Raw genomic sequence first — 15,867 nt, 5'->3', positions numbered from 1 at the left:
GAAAATGTATTATAAAATGTTGCATATATTTTAAATATATATAAATATATGTGTATGTAGTATGACCTTACTTTCATTGTAAGTGAGTTGAATAGTTAAGGTGGGTGTGTATATATGTGTAATATACATGTGTTTACAGCTATATGGGGAGGAGAACATTTATTTCTCAAAGGGAGGTATAAATGCAGTTTACATTTGTGAAAAACAGGTTTTTTTAATATGTAGATTCTTAGGTCTTATGCTAATTCCCCTGAATCAGAATCACTGTGCATGAAACTTGTAAACCTATATTCCCAACAAGTTCCTCAGTTTGATACTTATGAACTCAGACTTGGTATAGTAGTTGACAGCAATGATTTGGTTATCTGATAATGGATTTTAGCTAGAAAGGACTTATCGAAAGGGTCTTGTCTTTTAAATGGGGCTTCTCTAATATAAAGCCAACTAACACTGATTAACATCAACATAGACTAGTTAGTGAAAGATGAATTGACCTGGCATAGAAACCTGGTTTTTCTGTACAAGAGTATGTACAAATTAACATGAGCAATTCTTTAAAAAAACTGTTATTGTCTAACTTCCCAAAATATTATTAGATAATTTGTTATTAAAGAAAAACCAAAGGAATAAAACTCTGCTGAAAAAATACAATGTGCCACCTTGATATGCTTAGCTGTGTTTCAGATCTGGGAAGTGAGATATTTGTAGGACTCTGGGATCTGTGCACAGATGGCATCTCTGTCTAGGAAGGGAAGTTTAGGAATGGTGGTCACAGTAAGCGAGGCTCTTCAAAAGTCTTAATATATCAACATGTTTAAGAAGCAATTATTGTTTCCAACCTGTCAGAATCCCCTTATACAAACAAAAATTTAGAGCCCATTCTTGTTTTTGTTTGTTTACAATCTTCTCTTTCCTGGGCACAGATTTTCTGGAATAAGCAACTAAATTTCATGGACATAGGTGGGCTGCAGTCTAAGCCAGGATGACACTGATGGGTTCAGTTCTCTTTTTCATCTCTCCCTATTCAAAGACAGTAAGTCAAATGTATAGCATATAGTGACCCTGTAGTGACCCTTCAGAGTTGTACTGAAGATCTTGTAGATTTCTTCTGAAGCTTCTTGGCTCCTACAGCACTGGGTCACACTTCTTCTGTGCTCTAATACAAATATTGATCATATCGTATTATGATTATCTTCTTATATGTTTGTCTCCCTCACTGGACCATAACTCTGTGGGACTTTAATGTGATACCTAGTGCATGCTAGTGAATAAAGACTTGTTTTATTAAACAGACAGTGAATCTAATCCAGGAAAGTGGTGGTAGTGTATGAGAGACTGTTTTGAGAGAAGTTTGCAAAACTCTGACACTCCAATGTACATCTTCCTGGAGATGAAGGTTGTAAAGTTTGACTACTTTGATTATTTTAAATGTGCCTGCATAAAAATTTTTTGAGAAGTACATTATAATACATCATATTTCTTTTTACTTAGAGAAATGGATGAAGTTTTCCTGGGCTCATCTATGACATTTACTTTTTCTTACTTTCTGCCATATTATTCCCTCCTGTGTACTCTGTGGTTCATATGAATGATGTCTAGACTCATCCAACAACAAAGTAGGCAAGACCTCACTTCAGTGCTATGAATTCTCGCTTTTATCTCACTTGCTTCCTTTTGAAGAAACTACAAGTTTATTTGATGGTTGTATTGTAGGCATACACCTACTCATGAAGGCCTACAGTACATTTACCTTAGAATTTGTAAAGTTCCTCAGTCAGCCACGGGTTTCCACTTTAGTCTTGTCCATTATTTTCTGCCAATATTTTCTTCTCTCATGTCTCTTGAAATGAGACAACCCCTCACCAAAATAACATGGTACCACTTTCTCTTCTAATTCCACAGTAGTTCAAAATCTTGTTCAAGTGTTTATTCTTTTTTTTTTTTTTTTTTTTTTGTCCCAGGGATTGAACCCAGGGGTGATTAATCACTAAGCCACATCCCCAGCCCTTTTTTATATTTTGTTAGAGACGAGGTCTCACTGAGTTGCTTTAGGGCCTTGCTCAGTTGCTGTGTCTGGATTTGAACTTGTCATCCTCCTGCCTCAGCCTCCTGAGCTGCTGGTATTACAGCCACTGCTCCCCAGCTGAATGTTTATTCTTTCAAGTCTTTTAATTCATTTACATTAACCAAGTTAAATTTGATGAAGCAGGGACATGCCTGAAAGGAGAAAAAAAGCAAGCAACAAAAGCTATGAATTATATGTGCATTAGGAATAGTAAACTTGCCAGTTCGCTGAAGAGAAAAAAATTAAGCCTGCTTATACATGCAGCAGAACTTACACTGTACACTGTTACTAGCTAGAAGTAGACTGTGGTATTACAATCCCATCAAATAATTCTTGAGGACAGCAAGGAAAATAATTATTTCCAGTGGGAATAAATCTGAGCAGTCTTTCTTGCTGCTTTTCATGGAAGGGGAGATATCACAAGAATATGCCATTTACACCCACCCAGGTGGCTGGGGACATGGAATTATTAGGATTGGAGGGTGAGTGATAAAATCTGGGTGCTAAATATATGGTTGGAGCCAGAAGTGGTGACATATGCCTATAATCCCAGAGACTCAGGAGGCTGAGGAAATAGGATTGTAAGGTCAATGCCAGACTGGACAAATTAGTGAGACCCCCTCTCGAAAATAAAAAATAAAAAGGGCCAGGGTGTAACTTAGTGTAGAGCACCCCTAGATTCACCCCCCAGTACCATTAAAAAAGAAGGAAGGAAAAATAAAAAAATTATGGATAGACTTCTTAAAATGGATTTTGATCATAACAATAATTGTTTCCCACATAAATACTAAGCAAAGGTCCTATTGTGAAGGAGGCGCTAGATAACCAGGATGCTAGGGTGACTCTGAGGATGTCAGTAGAGCTCTTTGGTATCCTATCCTTGTTCAACTAGTCTGTATTCAAGTGTCTATATTGCAAGGATCTTGGCTCTACACAGATTTCAACAAGATCGACCTCCATTCACCAAGGCTACTCTGAATTGGCCATGAGCCCAATTTTCCAGGAGTACTGACCAATCGTAAGATGAGCCCCAAGGTGACCGGAGAGCTCCTTAATGAAAGATTGATTTGATCAAATCTCCTCTTCTTGGAGAGGCAGCTGTTTGTCTTCTTGGAATTGATCCCCGTAAATCCCAGAGTGACAGGCTTCTAAGGGTTATACTAAGAGCCCTATCACCATCGTGAGTTCCTCAAAATATTGCTTCTGAAAACCTTCAAGCATAAGAAGTCAAGTAGAGGTAGAAATCCACTTCCAGAAATGTTATTTTTCCATTGGCAATTAGATAATCTGAACAATTCTTTTTCTAAACATGAAAATCTAAAGAGACAAGACCAGCATTGGCACAACTTATTTCCTGGAGAAGCAGTACTTAAGGAGATAAAGAATGCTTTGGAGGAGGACAAAGCTGGATGTCAATGCCAGCCAGTCAGGGAGAGGACTGGAAAACTGCTATGCTTTGGCCGTACGATGTGCCTCCATGGGAATAAAAGTGAACTGAAAGTACAACTCTCTCACAGATACGTGGACAAGGAATTCAGCACAGCCTCAAATCATCCCAATTCTTGAAACTGTGTGAAAGTAATCCTCTAGGTGCCTGTTAATAAACAAATATTCCATGGAGGGGGAAAAGTCCCATCATCTTAAGCCCCAAGTTCTACAATTTCTCAAATATAATGTTCAGCAGAGAATAAAATATAGCCAGATGCTTCCTTAGCAGAGTGACACTCAGTATCAACTAGCAACGTTAGGTAAAATTACTTAATATCCGTTTAAAACCATTGAAGAACTTTCAGCCAAACCAGAACTCTAGGAGCCAAAATCTCAGAAAACATGCCAAAAGAGTTAATGTGGTAGGCTGAGACACTATCCTTAGCTCTTCTTAGAAGGTTGGGCTTTGGTTTATGTCTGGGAAGTTGAATTACAGGAATGGTCACACCATTCCCCAAGTAATAAGGTGGTTTTTGCTGTATAAACTGTTCATACAAACAACATGGTCTGTACTGAATACTTAGTTTCCTTCTGGGAGTCTGAAATCATGATATGTGCTAGGTGGCAAGAGGCAGGGGGCAGGTGTGGGGGCGGGGGTGTCTATGCCCAGATCTCAATATACAGTTTGGGCAATAAGTCTCTAATGAACATCCCTAGCAGACAAAATGTTAACCATACCACAATATAGTATTGGAGGAATTAGTCTCATGCTGCATGATTGCATGGGAAAAGGACTATTGGAATCTTGTGCCCAGTTTCCTCTGGATTTCACCCCATGCACCTTTGCTGGTTTTACTGTGTATTGTTTTTCTGTAATAAATGATAGCCATGAATACAATTGTCTGTTGAGCCTGGGGTAGCAGTGAGGTCTTAAGGACTCTCAATACAGAAGATAACAGGAGAAAGGAGCAGATAGCCTATGGCTACTTTTTCCTTTACAGAATTGGCCAGTTTGGGGCACAAATTTGGGCACAAAAAATATTTTAGTTACTGCTAAGAATCAGAGAAGGAAATAAATTATGGCAACCATGCACTGGACTGGAGAGGTAAAAGTTAAGAGCCACTAAGCCAACTAGCACTGGGAGAGCAAGGGTCCCAATTAGGCCAGAGTCCCAGAGAAGTGATTCTGACACTCTGCCTGTTCCCTGCTTGAGTATTTGCAGAATCCTTGGATTGCTCAGATCAGAAAGATTAAAACAACAAAACAACAAAACCAGCAACAAACAAAAAGAAAGAAAAGGAAGACAAAAACCTTATGAAAGCCATAGCATAGGTTTTGGAAGATTGTATTAATTGCATCATGGTATTAATCAGGCAAAAATTGTCTCTGGGGACCCCTCGAGAGAAAGGCCCTTGGACACATCCAGGAATCTCAATTATGAACTCTGGAGAGGGGCTGGAGTGCAGCTCAGTGGTAGAATGCTTGCTTAACATATACAAGGTCCTGATTTCAATTCCCAGCACCACAAATCAAAAACAAAACAAACAACCCAGAACTCTGGAGAGCTTAGAAACACAGGAGAATCAGAGTAAATTAAACCTTATTAAAATAGCAACCTGGTTCAAGTCACCTGAATTATTGATTGAACTAATGTGATCTACCTGCTACTATTCTGTTTTCTACTAGGAAATAGGGTGATCCCTCTCTGAAGGAAGATATCATTCAAAGACTCTACAAAGTGTCATATACAATTTCTAGCATTAAAAAAAAATTCCCAAGAATGCTAAAAGAAAAAGAGATAAACTAACAAACAAACAAAACTTCCAGATCTATGGATGATACAGTTACTAGAACTATCAGAGATAGACTTAAAAATGATTAATAAGTCAAGATGGAGAATTTCATAAGAGCCTGAATCTAGTTTTTAAAAAATCAGCTAGAAATTCTAGAATTGAAAAATGTAAGACCTAAAATTAAGAACTCAATAAACATTTAAATAGTTTGGAAAAAGAATAAAATACAAGTAAGAGAGATTGTTAGACTGGGTTTAAAAAAAATCAAACTATATGATGACTACAGGAGATATGCTTCAGATTCAAAGACACAGACACAGGTTGAAAATTTAAAAATGTATCCAAAAAGAAGGCCTAGGTGTATAGCTCAGTAGTGGAATGCATGCCTAGCACAGGTAAAGACCTAGGTTCAAATCCCAGCACCATACTACACACACACACACACACACACACACACACACAAAATGCAAACAGCAACCCAAAGGGACTCAGTGTGGCTATACTAATATCAGATCATTATACTTCCAAATAAAAAATTGTTACTAGCCTCAAAATACTTAAAGAAAAATTGACAGAACAAATAAACAATTCAATGATAATAGAGTTCTTACCCTACTTTCAATAATATAATAAGTAGGTAGAAGATAAACAAAAATGTATTCCAGTAACTCAGGGTTGGGGTATTAGTTTCCTAGAGCTGTTGTTAACAGACGAGCACAAAACAATAGAACTAATTTTCTCACATTTTTTGAGATTGTCTGAAATTATGGTGGCAGCAGGATCATGCAACTTCTGAAGGCTCTTAAATCCTTCCATGCTTCTTCCTAACCTCTAGTGTTGCCTGCAGGTTTTGGCTTGTTGCCACATCACTGCAATTTCTGCTTCTGTCATCAATGGCTTTCCTCTTTAGTGTCCTTGCATGCCCTTATAATAACCCCAGCCAAGGATTTAGCATCCACTCTAACCCAGTATGGCTCCAGCTTGACCAACTACATCTGCAAAGACCCTACTTCCAAATAAAGGGACATTCTGAGGTTCCAGGTGGACATTAAATTTTTTCAGGGTGTGGGGGGGGGGTGCTTACTATTCAACCTGATACAGTTTTTATGTGGGTGTCTTAAATAAGACTTTATTTGTTTGTTTACTTTGGTTATGTCTTACAATGGGTTGATCCTTTATCATTATAAAATGTCACTCTTTATTTTAATAATTTTTTGTTGTAAAGTCTGTTTTGTCTGCTTGAACATAGCCGTTGCAGCTTTCTCATGTTTGCTGTTTGCATAACATATCTTTACCAATACTTCATTTTTCAACCTATTTTTATTTTAATTTTTTTTTGGTCTTTGAATCTAAAATGTGTATTCTGTAAACATCATATAGTTGGATCTTGTTTCTTATTACCATTTTGTTACTTTTCATTTGTTCTTGTGGGTTTGGGTCACTAGCTGGTGTCATTTCCTTAATCCCATTCTTTACTCCAGGCCATCTTCGCTTGCTATCATTGCCTAGCATACTGTATTTCTATTTGGTATAGACACAATAATGTACACACGTGGCCATATACACATGGGTAGCTTCATATGCTTACTTTGTAAATCAGCTAAATGAACAAAAATGAAAGAAGAAATAATTGCTTATACTTCAGTCTATTTCTACCTCTTTACCCATAATTTTTGTGTCACTATGTGGACTCAAACTTCCTTTTAGGTTTACTTTCTTTTAGCTTGAAGAACTTCCTATGATACTTCATTTTGTTTTTTTGTTTTAAGAGACAGGGTCTCACTATGTTGCCCAGGCTGACCTTGAACTCCTGAGCTCAAGAAATCCTCTTGCCTCAGCCTCGAGAGTACCTGGGATTCTAGGTATGCTCCACTGCACCTGAATTCCTTTAGTATTTCTTGTAATGTATGCCTGCAAAGCAATGAATTCTTATAAGTTTTGTTTATTTTGGGAATATTTTTATTTTCATTTCCATTTTTGAAAGATAATGGTACTTCATATAAAATCCTTGGTTGCATTTTTAATATGCCTCTGGCTGTCACTTTTTCTGCTGAAAAGTGACCTATTAATCTTTTTTTAATTTTTTTTTACTTGTAGATAGACACAATATCTTTATTTTTATTTATTTATTTTTATGTGGTGCTGAGGATCGAACCCAGGGCCTCACACATACAAGGCAAGTGCTCTACCACTGAGCTACAATCCCAGCCCTGACCTATCAGTCTAATTGGGGATTTCTTTTATATGATGCTTTTCTCTTGCTGCTTTTAAGATTTTCTTTTTCATCCTGTGTGTTAGCATTTTTACTATCAAGTTTATATCTCTTTTCATCTGTCCTCCTTGGGTTTCATCAAATTTCTTGAATGTGTAAATTAACATTTTCTCAATATATTTGAGAAATGTGATCAATTATTTCTTCATCCCCCCATTATGTATATATTAGCACACTTGAAGGTATTCCATTTTTCTCTGAGACTTCTTATTTTTTTATTCTGTTTTTTTCTCTGTTTTGATCTCATAATCTCTGTCAATTCACCTTTAAGTTTGCAGATTCTTTCTTCTGCCACTTCAAATCTAGTTAAGCCCCTCTAATGAATTTTCATTTCAGTTATTCTACTTTTCAGCTCCAGAATTTCCATTTGGCTCATTATTATAATTCCTCTTTATTGATGTGAATGTCCCTATTTGATGGGACATTTTCATCATAACTTCCCTTGTTTAATTTAATTTAATTTTTTGTAGTATCAGAGTTTTAACCCAGGGGTGCTCTATCACTGAGCTGCTACATACCAGCCCTTTTAGTTTTTTGTTTTTGTTTTTGTTTTTTGAGATAGGGGCTTACTAAGTTGATGAGACTGACCTTGAATTGGTGTTCCTACTGCCTCAGCCTTCTGAGTCTCTGGGAATATAGGCATGTGCCACCACACCTGGCCTTCCATTATGCCTTTATGCATCATTTCCTTGGGTCCTTTTACACATATGTAATGGCTACTTTGAAGTTTTTGTTAAATCTGGCATCTGGTTCCTCTCACGTGTAATTTCTTTTGTTCCCACATATGACTCAGACTTCCCTGTTTCTTTGCGTATCTTACAATTTTTGTTAAAAATTTAACAATATGTTATTGTGGCTATGGATATTGATTTTCTTTCTCTCAGGAGCCTTTTTGCTTGCATTTTTTTATACCATTTTACTAAAGACTATTTTCTCTCCTATGTGGAAGGCACTTCCTTGAGCTTACACAGAGTCCCATTGGGATTTTAGCAGAGTTTTTCTTTGACTATCTTTTCCCCTAGTCTAAATTGCCTGATTTGGTAGCACAACCAACTGCTAGGCTTCATGAATTACCAGCCTATCCCTATTGTTTTCAACAATAACCTAGGGCATAAATTGCTCTGAAGTCTGACCCAATTAAATTCAGGCAGGGGTAGTTTTGGAGTTCAGTCTTGAGGTTTGTTCTGACCCCAGGAGGGCACTGTTAGTTGTCAGTATAGCTGGTTCTCCTTGGTGGGCTGCCTGACCTATGGTTTAGCTGTTGCCCTTCATTAAAAGGAGCTATTATTTTCTAAAGTATCTTTAAGCTTGAACTTGCTCTGGTTCAAATAAAATCAGTTACTTTGGAGAAATTATGAAACATTCTTTTCTTATGAACTACCTCTTCTCCTGGGAAACATCTCTGAAGCACTGTGGGTGGGGCAATAGCTTCTCCTCTTCTTGGCTGCCCTCTCTATCCATGGAAGCTCTACTCTTTGAATAAACTGAAGTGAGAATAATTGGGGTCCCAGTGTTCTTGGCCTGCTGCTCCTGAGGCAGAGCCTCCATCCTTCAAGTGAGTGCTGGGTGGGAGTTCCCATACTTTTGGTTGCACTGTTCAGGAACTTTTCCTCTTGCACTTGGAGTTGAAAGGTGTGAGAAATAGTAGGGGGAAAGGAGCTCTACCTTCTTGGCCATATCCACCTAGATCAGCTGAGCTGCAGGGTATAAAGAAAAAAGAGGGACATGACTCAACTCCCACATACTCTTATTGTTCTGAGTTTTGGTATGGTTAGGACAATTTTCAAAGACTTTAAAATATTAAAAAAAAAAACTTTTTTAAACTAAGCTCGTAAGCTGGGGAGTGGGTCCTCAGAGCTCCTCAGGTTGTCATCCCAGAAGTGGAATCTAAAATTTAAAAGATAAACTGCCATCAACATTGGCCTTGAAAATGTCCACGGGCCTCCTGTGAACCCAGTGAATGTACTGTTATGATAAATATCACGAGCCAATCTTCAAATATAATTGTTTCTTCTACCTCACTGATTCTTCTTTTTTGAAAAAAGGATGGCGATGTTACTTTGCTAAGCTGAGGCTGCATAACCAGAAATATTTAGTTCCAGTGCACTTCTCCAGTATAGTACTTGGATTAAAAACATTTCAAGGAAGTTTGATTTGAGTGTAGATATGAGAACAATAAATGATGGTATCTCAGACAGTTGTAGGAATGAATTATCTTGCTGCCAAAGACGTTTACTTCCAAAATATAAAGATTAAGCTGGGTGTGGAGGTGCACACCTATAATCCCAGTTACTGGAGAGCCTGAGACAGGTGGATGGGAAATTCAAGGCCAGCCTGAGCAACTTAGCAAGACACTGTCTCAAAAAAAAGAAAAAATAAATAAATTAGTTAATTAAATTAAATAAACATTAAAAAACTGATTATCAAATGGAAAAACAAAATGATAATTTAGTACCAGGACAATTGCTTCTCATTAACAATAAACAAATGAGTCATAACAAAACCAACCTGCACAATATCACTCATTTACAAGGTCCTGTTTTCCTAACCATTCTAAGGTTAAGGGCCTCTGAGCAGCCATCAAATTTATGGTAATCATTAATATCCAGTTTCAGTAATTATTTTCAAATGCTTTCATACGAAGCAAAAGGTCATAACGGCCATCCTTCCTGCTCCTGAAATCAAAACAAACACTTTATATAGTTATTACTTTAGACTTGTCTTGAAATGTTATCAGTTGTATACTTCATTTAGATTAAACCAAGTTCTCAAAATGTGGAAGTCCAAAAAGATAAGCCATAATCAAGCAGCTACTTTAACATAATAAAACATAAACATTAACATGCAATAATAAGAGCAACATAATTTCTGTGAACTTCTGCATGTTCTTTTTTTTTTTTTTTTGAGTGAACGTACTTAAAAAGAAATATTTTCGAAATACTTTCTAACAGCAATTAAAGAAGAAGTTAACTAAATTTAGTTGGCCAGAAAAAAAGGAGGGGAAATGTAATGATATATTTTATTGCCAAAAGTAATTGGATTGCTAAAAATAAATCTGCTTATGAGTTAAAATGTTAAAATTTACCTATTTCAGTAACACTTTACACATTATATTTTAGCTTCCCTAACCTTGTTTCTTTGGTAAATTATTTTTATTGTAGCTGTCTACCCTCATTTTTCATATTAAAATAAAGCTGGATTTTTCAAGTTATAAGTGATAATTAATAATAAATGTTAAATAGACATTTCTTGGCATTCCTTGTGGATGCTTATTAATAGCCTTACATTTTTGTCATTGGGTTGCACTTCATTTGTGCATATTTTCTAATCTGTTTTTTTTTCTTTATTTTAAATACTCATTTCCATAGCTAATTCATTCAATCCCTACATGTACTAAAGACTTACTCCGCAGGAAGCCCTCTGTTGGGTACTGGGAAGAACATGGTTTTGCAGGGTGACCTGACAGAACTCTAGAAGCATCATGGGGGTGGTATGGGAATGACTAATTTTGACTGAAAGAGAGATGTATTGGGAAATCACAAAGGAGGTGCTCTTAAACCATCTTAAATATAAGAACAGGAGTTTTCCAGGGCACTCGGGGAGAGGAGGGTCATAGGGACAGGAATATTAAGCTGAGGAAAGCCCTAGAAGAATGAAAGACATTGAGATGTTCAGCACATTACAAGAATGCAGTTAGGTAGGTAAAACCTCTAGGTTCAGTAATTTGCTAGAAGATCCCCAGAGTTCACCGGAAGGTGTTACACTCACAGTTATGGTTCAAGGATACAGATTAAAATCAGCTAGTGAAAAAGATGTTTGGGGCAGAGTCTGGGAAGAGTCCATATGTGACATCTTTCATTGTCCCCTCCCAGTGTAGTCATGGATGGAGCTAACTTCTCCCAGCAATGATGTGAGACAGTATGCATGGAGTATTGTCTACGAGGAAAGCTCACCCCAACTTTAGCGCGCAGTGTGTTTATTAAAGTCAGACACATAGATATGGTTCACTGTCCATATGGCTGACTTTTATTCTCCAGCCCCTATGGCGGTTACTGATACTTCATGGTCCAAAGGCCCCACCATAAATCACATTATCAGGCAAGATATTCCAAGGGCTCAGAGATCACCTTCCATGAGCTGGGGGCCAAGACCAGGCTTCTCTTTGGGTAAGATAAATTCTTTACCACATAAGGTTTAAGGAGTCCATTCTGACTGCAGTGTTACATAACACTTGAAAGGTGATCAGGCCAGGTGGTGAATCACTGATGTGACAGATGGAGGAGAGGTGAATCTCACGAACAAAACACATAAATTAAAGGCGAGCTTCCTAAATTGAGTGAATAATGGATGTGGGAGCAAAATGGGAACCATGGACTTCAGGACTCTTATTATCTAATGAATGGAAGAGCACTGAAGTCTGTGCAAAAGAAATTTGTCAAATAGACCTTTCTACCACTCCATTGTATGAAACTGACTTCCTTATGCATTTCTCAATTTTTTTTATCATGTAAGCTATTTTTTAAGTTTTAGGTTATTAAAAATAAATTATAGATTCAGAAAATTGGGGTGTCAAGAGAGATCTTAAAGCTCCTGTAAGTCCACTTTTTGTTTAAGGGTAGATTTCAGAGCCGGGCACAGTGGCACACATCTGTAATCCCACTTACTCAGGAAGCTGAAGCAGGATCTTCACAAGTTCAAGGCTAGCCTGGGCAACTTAGGCCATCTAAGGGTTTCATCCTCAGTATGCCCACTGCCCCCATCCCCCCCCCACCAAAAAAAGAGAAAGGAGGGAGTGGAATGTACGAATCTGCCTTTTAATAGGCACATCCTGGATCTATCTATCAGTCCTTCAAAATATTTTGCACACTTGTGATAGAGTTTCTTTAGATAAACCCCAGGAAAACACTTGGTTTACTGAAGTGTCTGATACCCAGAAGGCTCTCAATAGGTTTTTTTTTTTTTTGCATAGTTGTTGACTTTGATATCCTAATAGAGCTCCTAGAGTCAAGGGTCTAGCTGGAGGGGCTGAAGGATTTTGTGTTGAAGTCACTTGGAGAGTTAGGTAAAGTGTCAGCCTCACACAGCCTCTGGCTAGATGTTACCAGGTGCCAATACTTCTTTGCTTTATTCCTACCTTTGTTTTGTAATCCAAGTTTACTTTTAAAAATACGGACATGTCTTAGCTGCTCTAAACAAGGAGAAAAGCAAAGTTTCCATACCTCTCCTGGACACCCCCATTCTTTGGTGAGAGCCTGAACTAGCCTGGGCCATTTGTTTGACTTGCACACTAAAAGTGAGAAAACTTGTCTTTAGCCCAACCCATTACGTAGAGTTGGAGCAACAAAACCAAGAACAGTTAAATAACTTGTCCAGGGTTGTGTTAATTCTTCTGACACACTGACTAAAATCCCTAACAGGAATGATCAAGTTAAAGGTCATTGGTTCGTATATGTTTCATCGCTAGATAAATTTTCTGAATGATAGAATAAATTTGTGGCTGAAAGCCTGCATCTGTTACCTCTCACACCCTCCAGCTCCTACCAAGTTGTGCTTCTAATCTTAAGCTTAATTTGTTTTCAATTTTAAATTTAATAGATGTGTAATTGTGCCCTAGATTGTCTTTTTTTCTTTATCTTTTTTTGGTACTGGGGCATTTACCACTGAGCTACATCTCTAGTCTTTTTATTTTTCATTTTGAGACAGGGTCTTGCTAAGTTGTTGCCACTGGCTTCAAACGTGCAATCTTCCTTCCTCAGATTCCTGAGTCATTAGGATTACAGATGTATGCCACTGAACCGTGCTAGAAACTGAGCAAGTTTATTAATTTTTCATTTTGATAATTTGATTTCTGTAAGTCTATACGTGTAAAGTGTTTGTCCACATAGACTATAAAGCAAGTAGAACCAGACACTAATCTTATGCACTTGAAATTCTTATTTATCAACAGCTCATTACATGTTTCTGTCCCTTTAATTGCTTTTCCTTTAATATTTTAAACAAGTCAAAATATTTAAACATGGACTACAGTTTATCATGCATCATTCCTCCATGACTGAGGTAAATATATACCAGTCCATTTTTTCCTAGTTTTTAGAATAGTTTTTCAAGTTACCTTTTTGGAATTACTGGCAAATCTAATCCACCAGATTTTAATTATTAAAATATCTCCCATCCTTCCTCTTGAATTATTCCTGCCTCCCACTACTTCTTTGTTTACATCTGGATGTGAATTTTCCTTTTCTTGGATAAGGAGTTGGTGAGGATGAAACATTAATTGATGTGTGGGGCCAGGGAGTACCAACCAAGTCCATGGGATGGGGGGGTGCCAGCATTAAGATGCTACTATTATTACTATAACTGTCATCATCATCACTGTGTGGTAGTCTTGCTTACTGATCTTTCCTGAAAAACTACACTATAAACTTGTTAAGAGGTGGGCTGGAGACTGCAACTCATATTTAATATGCTGTAATAGTGAACATGTTAATATTTTCCCTAGGTTTCTTCCACAAGAACAAGGCATGTGTCTTCATGAATTTATTTTATCCTTCTATTAGAATTTTGCATTTTCCTGTAAATAAATATCTTCTATTAAATTGTGAAATTAGCCTGGGGAAGTGGCCCATGCCTATAATCCCAGTGGCTGAGGGGGTTGAGGCAAGAGGATCACAAGTTCAAAGCCAGCCTCAGGAACTTAGTGAGGCCCTGAGCAACTTAGCAAGACAGTTTTTCAAAATAAAAAATAAAAAAGGCTGGGGATGTAGCCCAATAGTTGAGTGTCCCTGGGTTCAATCCCTGATACAAAAGAAAAAAATATTGTGAAATTATCAATCATGTTAAAGAAGTCCTCTAAAATTAATATATTTCATTTTTATTAAACCATTTGTATAGGCATTAAATATTTAATATTCTGTTTAAAAAACCAGAATGTGCAATGCCACATAAAAATGCATCTGCATCTGAGGAAAAATAGAAAAGAATTGTATTCAAATAAAGATTTATGAGATTATAGTACTTTTCTCCTTTCTGGGAAAGTTTCTTTAATTATATTATCAAATTCTTAAGAGAAGAAATAAAGTATTTTGGTGATTTTTAGAAAAATTTTTTTAACATGTGACTTATACCCTTTTCCTCTTGAAAACACAATGCCTTGTGCTCTTTTTTACCTTTCTTTCCAGAATTAGGACTAGGAGCCTCAAAGGCCAAAAAAATACAGTCTCTTTTGTTGTTGTTGTTGTTGTTTTTAATTTGTTTTAATTAGTTACACATGAAAGTACAATGACCTTGACATATCATACATTTGAATCAGATGGGATATAATTTCTCATTTTTCTGAGTGAACAGGTTGCAGAATCATATTGGTCATGCAGTATAGTCTTAAATACTAAGTTTTTTTGTAGGATTTGATAACTTTTACATTTTATATTTTATTAGTCTTACCATATTATTTATTTTCTTTTGTTTTAGCAGCTTTAATATTGTATTTAAGCACTTTTATAAATGCCTACTCCTAGGTAGAAAAAAAAAAGCTTTAGGATATAAGAACATTATAATCCCTTAACTTTTTGTAATAAAAATTTTCAAACATTATGGAAATGTGAACTTGTAGTAGTTCTTCCTTTATCCTTTGGCTTTCTCTCATCAAAGTCATGCTATTAAAAATTGTCTCTCAGGTAAAGCACTAGGGCATGATATTGGCCAAATTATACTATTATATTATGTGTATGTATGAATACCTTACAAGGAAGCCCATCATTATGTAAAATTATAAAGTACTAATAAAAAATATGGCAAAAGCTTTTTAAAAATGTCTACCCACATTGCCAGATATTCTCTAGGAGGGAAAAATTAGGAACTACTGTTCATAAGGGATATTGATATGTCTGTTTTGATATGTCTTTTTGTAATGTTTTTATAAGAGTTTGATAGAAAGTAGTCTTATAACATGAGTGGTTGGTGTTTCCTACTGCTTTATTTTCTAAAACATTTCACATGAGATCAAAGTTATTCCTTCCTGAGTTGTTTGATAAAATTTACCAGTGAAAACAAGTAGCCTGGAGTGTACTTTGTGGGAAAGTCACTGATAACAAATTCAATTTCTCCGTTAACAGAAAAACTATGGCTACTCAGATTTTCTGTTGCTTCTTGGGTCAATTTTGGTAAGCTATGTTTTTCTAGGACTTTGTTCATGTCACTTAGATTGTCAAATTTGTTGTCATGAAGTTTTTCATATATTCTCCTATGGCCATTTTAATTGCTGTTGTATCTATAGTAATAATTCATATCTCTCTTTTATTCTCCATATAGT

Source organism: Marmota flaviventris, chromosome 1 (assembly GCF_047511675.1).
Source record: "Marmota flaviventris isolate mMarFla1 chromosome 1, mMarFla1.hap1, whole genome shotgun sequence".
Classification (NCBI taxonomy): Eukaryota; Metazoa; Chordata; class Mammalia; order Rodentia; family Sciuridae; genus Marmota; species Marmota flaviventris.
This window is presented reverse-complemented; position numbering follows the sequence as displayed.